We start from the raw sequence: 13,265 nt of genomic DNA, 5'->3' as shown, positions 1-13,265 counted from the left end.
CTATCTACTAATCTCTTAATTGTGAATAATATACAAATCATTGAACCAGTCAGGCTATGAAAACAATTGGCCAACGGCGCATCTGCAAAGATAGCATACAACTAATTTTACAACTTTTCACAGGATAAACAATGTCACAAAGTTATACTGAAATAAATTCAAAACTGTTCATCTCGGTAGTATCATTATGTTAATATTTTAACACGAAAACAATAATTTCGGTAAAAAAGGATCACGTGTAGTTGCTTCTAAATATATATAAAGTGTGATTCAAAATGCTATTCAAGCGAATACAAATCTTTGACTGTAGATTTCAAACAAGAAAATATATCATACAATGTTTCAGAACAGATGCAGATTTGAAGCTTACATTTAACACGAAAACGGGCAGATAACTCCTGAAAGCAAGATGGTCAAAACAGTCCAGTACAACGCGGAGATGAATACATATGTGGTGTTGATAAATACACAGATTTGTATTGAAATAAATTTATAATATATATTGAAGATCTTGTAAATGTGCACGATATTTCAGAAAAAATGGATAATTAATAGAAAACATCTTGACTTAACACAGCACATGGTGAATCTCTACAGGAAGTTGACGTTGTTAATTAAGCCACAGAAATGGTCAAATTTGACATGTCTGAAATCATTCATACGTCTTAAAATATTGTAGAAAGGTCGTAAATTGTTGAATATAAAATTACCAATTGAAGATGGAGGCCATGTTGGCTTGTTGATAACACGAGAGACAATTTATCAGGCACAACATTTTATCTGGATGTTGCTGCTTGCACACATATTAGTGAATTGTTTGGAACAAGTTTGATTGGACACAAGGAATAAAATACGCTAATTGGAAGAATGGGTCAATGAACAAATTTACCTACACAGTAATTAAGAAATCGAGAAAAATGTGTTAGTACCAACGGTACTATGCTAGAAAAGTAGATAATCAGAGACACGCAAACACTGTTGATATGCATACATAATAAAAGTACAACGATGGATAGAAATACATCTTGACACTGATATATATATATATATATATATATATATATATATATATATATATATATATATATATATATATATATATATATATATATATTCTCCTGGCGATGAAAAATTGAAAAACAAAATGGGAGATGCATACACAACGTACAAAAGCAAGGCATACACAACGTTACAAGGCATACACAACGGTTATAAATAAAACTTCAAAAAGCAATTGCCTGAAAATATACAGTTTGATGAGAGAAAAGATTTTCTTGCACCAAATATAAAAGAATCCTGTACATCTTGACTGATTCCATCGTACAAACTGTAATCATTAAGATATGTGCGAAATGGATCTATAACTTGTTTGATATTATACTCTTTAAATTTTGTATACACATACCTATTAATTCTATTCTTAATCGAACCCGTATTAAAGTGGGTTGGATTTTTTTTAATTCACTTTTCGTATTGGTTCATCAAGGATAGAAGTCTTCATTTTGATTTATTTCACCAGCAATAATTCGAGTGATCAGAGGCTGTGTAAAGCCTTTGTACGTCAGTCGCAAACTTAATATTGTTTATTACTAGATGCCCTTTTTGGTGCTCCGACTGCAGCCAGCGAGGAAGTTTTCGTTTAGATAGACAAACATCATCCAGCAAGAGTCGAACCGTAAACCGATAGCTTTGAAACGCAACTATTATAGACTTTCACCGTCAGTATTCTGACCGCCATGTATAGTATATGATGTGCTGAAAAATGGCGTTAAACCAAACAAAACAAAAACCACACTTTGCTTCCTAACACTGTGAAACCTTCTGTATACTGGAATACAGCATTTGGTCAAAGCTTCACTGCGCATGCGCTATACACCACATACGACATTTTAGCATTAATATATCACTGCATGTTGCCAAATCGGTTTATCGCAGTAGCTAAATTACAACATCACAATAGGAAAGGCCGTTGATCTAATTGGATATGTGTTACAGATATGACTAATTTCCCAATGTGATGGTTTTAATTTATTATGCGTGGGCAAAACTGACGTAAAAGTAAAACGTACAGCCGTAATTAGTAGCAGACTATTGTATGTATTTGGCTTAGCAAATGTTATACTAAACGCATGGCTCACGTAAATGATAGCATGTATTTGGCTCAGAAAAAGTTATACTAAACACATGGCTCACGTAACTGATAGTACGTATTTGGCTCAGCAAATGTTATACTTAACACATGGCTCACGTAACTGATAGTATTTATGTGGCTCAGCAATTGTCTTATTTAACACATGGCTCACGTAACTGATAGTATGCATTTGGCTAAGTAAATGTCTTACTTAACGCTTGGCTCACGTAATTGATAGTATGTATTTGGCTCAGAAAAAAGTTATACTAAACGCATGGCTCACATAACTGATAGTACGTATTTGGCTCAGCAAATGTTATACTTAACACATGGCTCGCGTAACCGATAGTATGTATTTGGCTCAGCAAATGTTATACTTAACACATGGCTCACGTAACTGATAGTATTTATGTGGCTCAGCAATTGTCTTATTTAACGCATGGCTCACGTAACTGATAGTATGTATTTGGCTCAGCAAATGTTATACTTAACACATGGCTCGCGTAACCGATAGTATGTATTTGGCTCAGCAAATGTTATACTTAACACATGGCTCACGTAACTGATAGTATTTATGTGGCTCAGCAATTGTCTTATTTAACGCATGGCTCACGTAACTGATAGTACGTATTTGGCTCAGCAAATGTTATACTTAACACATGGCTCACGTAACCGATAGTATGTATTTGGCTCAGCAAATGTTATACTTAACACATGGCTCACGTAACTGATAGTATTTATGTGGCTCAGCAATTGTCTTATTTAACGCATGGCTCACGTAACTGATAGTATGTATTTGGCTCAGCAAATGTTATACTGAATACATGGCTCATGTAATTGACCACACATCAATAATATATTTTAGTGATCGTTGTTGAATTAGTTATGGAATACATATATAAAAATATAGATGGAAATAGAATTGCAAAGTGTGATTTCACTTCGAACGATAAAAATTTCATACTGTTTTAAATTTCATTAATGTTCTAGTTGAACAAGTGTATCATTCGCAAAATTATCTTCACATCCTGACTTGTTCAAAAACAAATTCTTACTTACAAGAAATAGGTAGGGAGGGAGAGACATGTTAAGTTGATTATAATTTGACGTGGAGCAATCTAGGAACTCTACAGTAAAAAATATGTAGGCAAACGTTCATTTTTTTCTTGATTGTTTTATGTTATTTTAGTTTATATATCATCAGATCAGTCTCTAACTCAACTCTTTGTAGCTAATGAATTTGAAACAAAATTGTTTCAATGAACTTAAGCACAAACAAATGTATTAAAAACCTTTCCAAATTCGGCATGTTGTATGCATGTCATTTGATACTGGACCGTCCTAAATTTCCCGCAATGACTCCACTTTAAGTTTTAGCCACTCCAAATCACTCATAATTATCACTCAAATCACTCAAAATTATCCCTGAAAACATTACTAAAAGCAGCGCATATGCAACACAATTTTCAATGTTGTGTTTGATGTGTAATTTGGCCAGAGCAAGCCTTTTTTTATCAGTTCCATTCTTTCTTCCTACATCAGCTGTTGCTTTACTAAATGGGACAACTGAATTGTCTCCACACGATAATGAATGTATCATAATTACCACTATACAATACTAATTACCCCAACCACCATTATTTATGTCTTGATCCCATTATATATGTGTGATAAAAATGGATTCCATGCAAAATTAAATGCTTTCAAGTTGTTTGTGTGTTTAAAATCAAACTCCATAAATATTATCAGCTTGTAAATATTAATATATCAAATATAAATTGCATTTATATAGACTTACATAATGTGTAAAAAAACATATAACTACTCAAGCAAGAATGTTATTGAAGTTCGACCCACAAAATGAAGGGCATGCATTTCTAGGGGAGACAAATCTGACTGGAACTTATTCCAAACTAATTTCTGAGAAAGGTTTATTAAAAAAATGTTTTGTATATCTACCTAAAAATTCCCATGTAGTTTTTTACTGATCCCTTTTTTCAGTGGATGACATAAACAAAGAACCATTACAAACACTAAAAAGCAAACAAACATGTTTCGCTACGGTGAAACCAAAATCACGGAATCTGATATTAACTGGATAACAGGGGTAGAACACATTATACATCTTACCCGTTATCCTTACTTATGAAGAAAAAAAAAGCTGTTATCATCACTCCGTATACTAAAACTACATAATATATTTTATCTGGGACAAATTTTGGATAGCAAAATATAATGTAATGATTGCCATAACAGAATGCTTTCCTTTTGTTTTAAGCAGATACAATCTGAGGCACCTGCGGAAAGAACTTTCGCTTATGACCTAGCATAATTTTTATTTGTCTATTTGTAGGATAATACATCCAATTTAATAGTTTGGCTAATGTGCTAATTAACGCTATTAATAAAAAAATTCGACTAGTGTGCTTATTAGATGTATTAATACAGACGCTCAACAAGTGTGCCAATTAACAATTTTAATTCAGAAATTCGACTAGTGTGCTAATTAACACATATAATTCAAAAGTTCGACTTTTGAGCATATTATCTATAATAATTTAAAAGTGGTACGAGTGTGTTAATTGTTTAAGAGTGGTACGAGTGTGTTAATTTATATTGTAACCTATTTGCCAGGGTTTAATTTTCAGCGCAAACTCACTAGCAATAAGAAAGTGACTTACTGTTTTAGAATTTTGGCAACTCTTTCATTGAAACCTCGAATTCGATGTTCAAGTTGAGATCATTTTAATTATAGTGTATACTTATATATCAAGAAACTATATATATATATATATATATATATATATATATATATATATATATATATATATATATATATATATATATATATATATCCAAGTTCTTATGTCACTTGTTTAGGCTCGAATAAACAGTAACACAAGAAAATCTGAAAACAACAAGCTTTGAAAAATACAATACTTTATTTCCCTGGAAAAATTATGTAAAAATATACAAAAAATATGTACTTACGGTTTTGTAGAATCAAATCCTAAAGTTGTTGTTGCTGTGGGGTTTAACGCCATTTTTCAGCACACGACAGGCTATACAAGGCGGCCAGTATTAATGGTGGAGGAAGAACCCGGGAAAACCCTGGAAAGAACCACCGACCCACGAGAAGCTAATGGCAAGCTTTCTCACATACCCACACTGGCTGAATCCGAGACTCGAATCCACGCAGACAGAGGTGAGATGGCAGTGATTCGTAACGGAGAATGCTTTAGACCACTCGGCCACTCGGGGCCCTTAAATCCAAAAGTAATCCAAGAATAAAATTTTAGTAGCCCTAATAACAAAATCTTCAACTGATTTCACGTTCGAATCCCGACGAAGAATCCATAGTGTTGGAGTCTACAGTTCTTTCTAGAAACAAGAATTATCACTCCGGTTTCTGATAGTTGAATAAATGTTTATAAAACACTGTCCTTGTTCCACAATATTACATGAATACACGTATTTTCCAGAGTTAATCCTTTTGAATCCAAGTTATTTGAAATAACTCCAAACCAAGTAATCTGAAATAACTCTAAAGAGCACAACATACAACTAACAGTTTAACAGCCCAGCTTCTGCTGATATTAATTCTCCAAAACATGGGTTATACTGTCTTTCTAAAACTTAAACAAGGGTCACGTGATCATCTTCCGGAAGTTTATAGAAGCAAGTACTTGTTACAGATCACGTTTACCCAGTGTGACCCTGACGAAAACCAATCATTTTTATTCTAAGAAATAAAATATAAAAACAAATGTTTATATCTTAAAGACAAAGTCCCATCATGGAAACAACCAATCATTTTAAAATAAAAAAGACCTTGTTTACGAAGGTTGCTACAAATTCTAAAACAAGGTCAGAATTTAGATCAACACCTGGTGTTTATAAACTAACAGTCAAGGTCAAACTATTTTCTATAAAAAAAAAGTATCATCTCTAGTGAATAAGTTTACATTACAATATCAGGTAATGAAAAAAAAAACTGACAAACAATTAGATTGAAATAAATATATATTAAATCAGATATAATTAAATCAAATATACATAACAAAGTGCGTCCGTGTGGGTTCGATTCCCGGCCGAGTCATACCAGAGACTTACAAAAATGGTAGTAACAGCTGCATCGCTTGGCGTTCACCAATAAGAGGTTAGTGTTAGGACTGGTCGGTCTGGTGTCAGGATAATGTGACTGGGTGGGACATCATGCTACATGTCTGCGGCATGATACTCCAGTGCTAGACATCACTATAAACTGCCACATTGCAGACAACGTAGCGATATGACTGAAAAATTGTTAAAGCTACGTTAAAAATCAAAATCACATCACACATCACATAACAAAGTAAACAGTCAACAGAATATGTGAATGAAAAAAAAATAGAAGAACTATTTAAGTTTTAATATGTTATATTTGCCAATATATAAATTAATGTGACAGAATTTAACTGTTTTTTTTTGTTTATGTCATAATATCCAACGGTTTCACCAACAAATAAAATTCAAGGATATTCAACCTGGTAATAATAAAGTCCAAATATTTGAAATGGATGACTATTTCTTTAACTGAAACATAGAGGCATAAAAATGTACCGAAATAGGATAAGATATACGGATGTCCAATACCACACTTGAGAATTATATAGTCTATGCTAAAAGATATTTTTCTTGGATTTTCTTTAGTACAGAAATCTGCTAAATATTATATTGAATGTATACCTTTAAATATGATTGCTTTAAATTAGTTTCTGTTTAGAGAATGGTAATATTCCCTACCACTTTTGGAAGCTGATTTGTACAATTCAGAGTTATGGGACTTTCCAGATATCGCCTGCATATTCATAGTTCTCCATTTGTTGATTAGATACGATTGTTTATTCCTTTTGGATTGTGCTTTTACTGTACAATAATTCAAACAGTTCTTTACATATGTGTACATTATTTGCATGAGACTTCCCTAGTCTTTGCTTTTATTTGTCATGTGTGCATCTGAACTCTTTATGGAGGAAAGAAATAATGAATGAAGACAAATTTGGAATGCAAAATTATATTATATTATTCCACTTTTCTTTACAAATATAACACCAAACACTGAACTCTTTGCTTTAGACGAGTAACAGTAAACACTAGCCTCAAGATGATTTTGGTCGTGCTTGAAAACTCGAACATACACAATAATGAAGCGCCATTTTTGCAGGATCCAGTACAACTTATTGCATGTAAAAAAAATATTTAAAACAATCATTATATAGAAAGTTTATTATTGTTCAACTAGGCTTGCACATATCGAATAGTCAAATCTAGAGGCGTCTCCATTGCACAAACTGAGTCAAAATTAAAAATGACGGAAATAGTAAAATACGTATCCTTACACGAGATACTGGTAGAAAAAAACTATGAGTATGCCAGAAATCTTCTGGTATCCCCCATGCGATATAGTCATACATAAAACTGCGAATATGCGAGAAATCTTATCGTATCACCCTACACGATATAGTTACTCACAAACTATGGTGGCCTAATGGTAAGAGCGCCTGCGTCGGATGCGGGAGATCGCGGGTTCGAACCCCGGCCGAGTCATACAAAGACTTCTAAAAATGGTACTAACAGCTGCTTCGGTTAGCGCTCTGTATTAATGGGTTAGTGCTGGGACTTGACGGGTGTCGGGATAATGTGACTGGGTGGGACATGATGCTCTATGTCTACGGCATGATGCCCCAGTACCACACTGCTGACATCGTAGCGATAAGACTTAAAATTGTTAAAGCAACGTTAAAAATCCAACAAAACACACACACACACACACACATTATTCCAGATATATTCTCGTATCTCCAGCACGATATAGTTATTCACAAACTACGACTATGCCAGAAATTGTGTTGTTTATTTTAAATTTACACGATATAGTTATTCACAAAATACGAGAAAGTCAGAAATTTTCTTGTATTCCCTTACACGAGATAGTAATAAATATAACTATGAGTGTCTTGTCACGTTCTACTATACCAAACGGTCATACACTAAACATGACTGTTTCATTTATATCAGTATACTTACCACCGTAGTCGTATTATTTCAAAGTGTCGGTTTTTGAATGATGATATAATGGGGGTACGTGTGAATGCTGAATGGGAACATAAGTAGAATCCACGTATGTTAACAGTAAGAAAGACACAAATTCTGAATGGGATTAAGGTCTTTGGACATTTTTATTGAATCCAAAGTTGTATCATTGACGAAGAAATGCGTCGGAAATGTCAATCAAGATTATGGATTGCACCTCTCGCTGATTCTCATCGATAAATACAATATGACCTCAAACGTTGTTTGACTGACTATATTCATGTTTTCTGTAAGTCAAATACAATTTGTTTGACTGACTATATTCATGTTTTCTGCAAGTCAAATACAATTTGTTTGACTGACTATATTCATGTTTTCTGCAAGTCAAATACAATTTGTTTGACTGACTATATTCATGTTTTCTGCAAGTCAAATACAATTTGTTTGACTGACTATATTCATGTTTTCTGCAAGTCAAATACAATTTGTTTGACTGACTATATTCATGTTTTCTGCAAGTCAAATACAATTTGTTTGACTGACTATATTCATGTTTTCTGCAAGTCAAATACAATTTGTTTGACTGACTATATTCATGTTTTCTGTAAGTCAAATACAATTTGTTGCTGTTTTCTAAAACTGTTATGTACATTGCAAGGACGCTTTCTCGTGTTCGAAAGAAAGTCACGCATGAATACGTTGTATTGTGTCCAGTAAATGTCGCCGTTAACGTTACGTGCATGTTAAAAGATAAGTGAACAGAGAAGTGCGGAATAGAAGTATAGATAATTCAAAGGAGTCTAGCAGCCTTTCGTTATAAAGTAACATAATTGTCACGTGACAATTAACATCACTGTAACGTGACAATTATATATTGCAGTCATCAACATATTGCTATATTTATCTTTTCTTCTCCTTCAGTCACAATTTTATGAAAATAAAGTAGTACTATACAGATGGTGTTGCTATGGAGACCGACAAAAACATATTTTACGTTCTAAAATTTTGAGAGCGATCAAATGTCGTTTATCAAATTCTTGATCATTAATTGGGCTATGGCACATGTAATAATGTAATCTAATAGTAGTTGATGTTGTTTTGTTGTTGATATACTTGCAGTAGTAGTAGTAGTAGTACTGGTAGTAGTAGTAGTTATTGGTAATGTTGTAATTGATCTTGCTGCTCTTGTACATCAAAATAGGAGTAGTAGTAGTAGTAGTTGTTGTTGTTGTTGTTGTTGTTGTTGTACCTGTAGTATTGGTAGTAGAAGTAGTCATTGTTGTTGCTATTGTTGTCGTTGTAATGATAACAGTAGTACTAGCAATATCAGTAGTTGTTGTTGTCAGTGTTATTGTCATTGTTGTTTACTGGTTGCTATGGTGCTACTGTTGCTATTACTGTCTCTTTGCCGTTGCTTTATAGTTTAACCCTAACCCTAACCCTAAAAATTAAAGCCTGGCGTCAAATTCGACGTAATCTGTCTGTGACGTCATGTATGTGTACCAATGATTGAATGCAAAATGAGGCGTTAAATACGGTCTCTAAGAAACAAGTTTGATCCAATTCAACATAAATTAATAACGGTAAGAAGATCGTACTTAACAGTAAGAAGATCGTACTTAACGGTAAGAAGATTCTACGTGACGAGAAGAATACTCTTTCTATTGCCCGGTGGAAAAATTCACTCTTACTTAATGACCTTTCCGAATTTAATGATTCCATTTTTTATTACATCGTATTTACATTTAATTCAAAATCAATCTTACAAACTTACAAAACCGAACATAATGATGCGATGCAGGGGCGGTACCAGGATTATCTTTCGGGGCGGGCGAGGGAGCGTTAAAAAATAGGCAAGGGGTCTGTGGGGCCCATGAGGCGAAGCGTACGGAAGTTCACACAGTTTAAGCGTTTCCATGACATAATTTGAACTAACTCTAAAGAACACTTACTCAAGGTACTTCTCCCTCAATGATTCGCCCCTGAGATAGCAATAAGTGATATGTCATGTCTAGATATTGTTCATGAATGTATTCCAATAATATATTTACAAATAATTCCTTCGAATCAGGCGAAAACGCGGGATGTGTTATGTATTTGATAGAGTTGCAACGTATTCCAGTCACAAAACGCAGCACCCACTCTCCATCTTCTGTCCCCAAAGATATGGATTCAGTTTTGGATTTTAAAATAAAATTACTTTGATTTGCTCATGGTTGCTGATGTTGTTTTCCAAATCTGTGTTTATACTTTGTACATAATTTAAGGAGTTATCTTTCGTTTTCGAATGCACAAATCAAAAGATAAATCTTTTCAAACTAAAACATTTTTCTCAGCTTTGCACAAAAAGAAACAAATTCCAAGAGCAAACGTGAAATCATCATCTTCCCCCACCCAATTTGTATAAAATAATTTTATTCTTAGCACATATACCATTTTGTGAGGTGCCAACTAAGCAGTAGAGTGTAAGAGCGGTGCAATGTACATCGGCTAAAATGGTGGAGGCAATTGACTTAAAAAGTATATTTTGTAAATTTAACATCGAAAGTATGACTACATTCCAGACAGAAGCCATTACCAGTGTATTTGATGGAAAGGATGGATTTATGCAAACACCGATCGGCCTTGGAAAATTGCTTATTTATGAGTTCATTCCAGTTGTGTGCTTTCTTCGACCACGTGGGAACATTGCTCAAATTTGAACAACTTGATTTTGAATGCATGCGGTTCCTTTGCCGACGCATCCAATGAAATTCACAGATCCGGAAGACAGAATTATCTGATCGATCCACCAAGCTGTAGATAGGTTAACATATCTGTACCTTGGCTAGCAAAGGTGAATTCCTTTGAAGGATAATACAAAACTAATGTGACAATAAATTAAAGTCATATCACGTTCTAAGAACATCGACAGGCGACGTGTTTTAACATTTGTTTGCGACAACATATGCGCTGAAATAATCATATGATATACGTGGGAGAGGGATCAATAAAAATCCAATGTGTTTCCTAAGCTTTTTATTTATATTTCCTTTATTTATTTACAGATGGTAAGAAAAGCGTTATCGACCGTGACGATCCGCACCTGGAAGAAGGTACAAGATTCTAGAAAGGACTGTGTGGGTGTTATTGGCGCCAATGAATTGTTTGGAAAATGGATGACACCAATACCTGGTGTAGAGAAAATGCCCAAATACTGGAGGGTGGATATTACATTACCGATCGGCATGGAAACAATGTGGAGATGGGTCGTATTTGATAAGGTCACTAACGAAATTACACAGTTCGAGAGTGTGGAAGAGAGGAAACTTGTGATTCCAGCAAGGGGAATGTTTTTAGTCGCCCCATGGAACCAAACAGAGTGGCAGTTGTTGATTGAGAACGAAAACGGGACTTCAAATGTGGTTACATGTTTAAAGTTACAGCAGCTCACTCGGGAAAAGAATAACAGATTATGTTTATATCAAGCAAACGAGAACGGTATAGCAAACTGTCGGATATCAAAACGAAACCTAGAGAAGTCAATGAGAGATGAAAACCAAATACAACATAAGATTAATCATGAGAATATATTTATGCGTATGTGCACCTCGGATCAGCCAATATTAGAAAGCAGGATAATTTCGTATGTGGATAACCTTGGACCAGACAACACAGTCCGAACTTTGCAGTGCACGAATAATAACAATAAAGATTCGTCCGTGTTTGAAGTTAGAACGAACGAATACGTGGATCGTACCCGTACTGAAAGGAGAATTACAGAGCCTAGCACTACGAGAGAATCACTGCCAGAGCTTGTCAAAGATACTGCAGCTAATAAGGAAAGCGGTAGGAAGGACAGTAAAAGCTGTTACTTTAGTATAAAAGTACGAATATTATTCTTAGTAACGGCAGGCATTTTGTTCTATTGTGGAATTCTTTTAAAATAGAAAATAAATAAAATGAGCATAAACATTTGAAAATGATGAAATAAACCCCATAATTGTAGTGAGTATCATTCGGTTCGCCCTGTTCATTAGAAGTAAAAATCCATGTCAATACAGTTTATAAAATGATATATTTCTGCTTCTTTTTCATCATCATTATCATCATCATCATCATCATCATCATCATCACCGGGGGCTGCTAGTGACCGAGTGGTCGAAAGCGCTTAACGTTCCGGATTACTGCCATCTCATCTCTGTCTGCGTGGGTTCGAGTCTTAGGTTCGGCTAACGTGAGTACGTGAGAAAGCTTGCCACCAGTTGCTCATGGGTCGGTGGTTCTTCCCAGGGTTCTCCAGTGTTCTTCCTCCATGAGTTATCCTGGCCGCCATGTATAGCCTATCTTGTGGTGAAAAATGGCGTTGAACCCTACAACAACAACAACATCACCACCACCACCACCACAACCATCATCATCATCTTCTTCTTCCTTGAAGTACCCATATTAGTAGTTTCGCCCTAAACCATACATACTATCGTCGTATAACAAAGCCACGGGTTATAATACGGCTACGGTAGGGATCCTTATCGTTTTAGGAACTGCTTCGCGAGTCTGAGTCTGTGTCGCACTTATGTTGCTAACAGATATAAAAAGCTGTAAATGAAAGAATAATTATTCTTCTGCTACTAAATAACGGAAAGGTGCATGTAATAATCGCGGGGCAACCGGTGCAGTCGTTTTAATAAAATTGACGTGAACGGAGGATGACCTGGGATTTTCTTTCAAACCAGGATATTTATTTGTATGTGATCTCTAGATAATTTAGTTAATACTAAAATGTATGAATGTATATCTATTAGGCAGATCTAATAATAGTTACAATTTTCTTTATTAAAAAGCTGTAAGTCTGTAAAAAGTTTTTGAACGATTAGGACACTTTTTCTATGCAGAGCAAATAGAGTAATTTGTAATTCCATCAATTTTTTGCCGTGTCAAAAAAGTATTTTCTTATTCTTCTGATGCTGTGAAATGCATTTACAATTTCATTTTGATATAATCAATTGTGAACGATGCATTCGTGATATCATGCTGTGAAATGCAAATGCAATTCCATTTTGATATAATCAATGGTGAA

The sequence above is a fragment of the Sinohyriopsis cumingii genome, chromosome 3, assembly GCF_028554795.1.
Source record: "Sinohyriopsis cumingii isolate HCF-2022 chromosome 3, ASM2855479v2, whole genome shotgun sequence".
NCBI lineage: Eukaryota > Metazoa > Mollusca > Bivalvia > Unionida > Unionidae > Sinohyriopsis > Sinohyriopsis cumingii.
The sequence above is the reverse complement of the archived record's forward strand: the minus strand, read 5'-3'. Positions refer to the sequence as shown.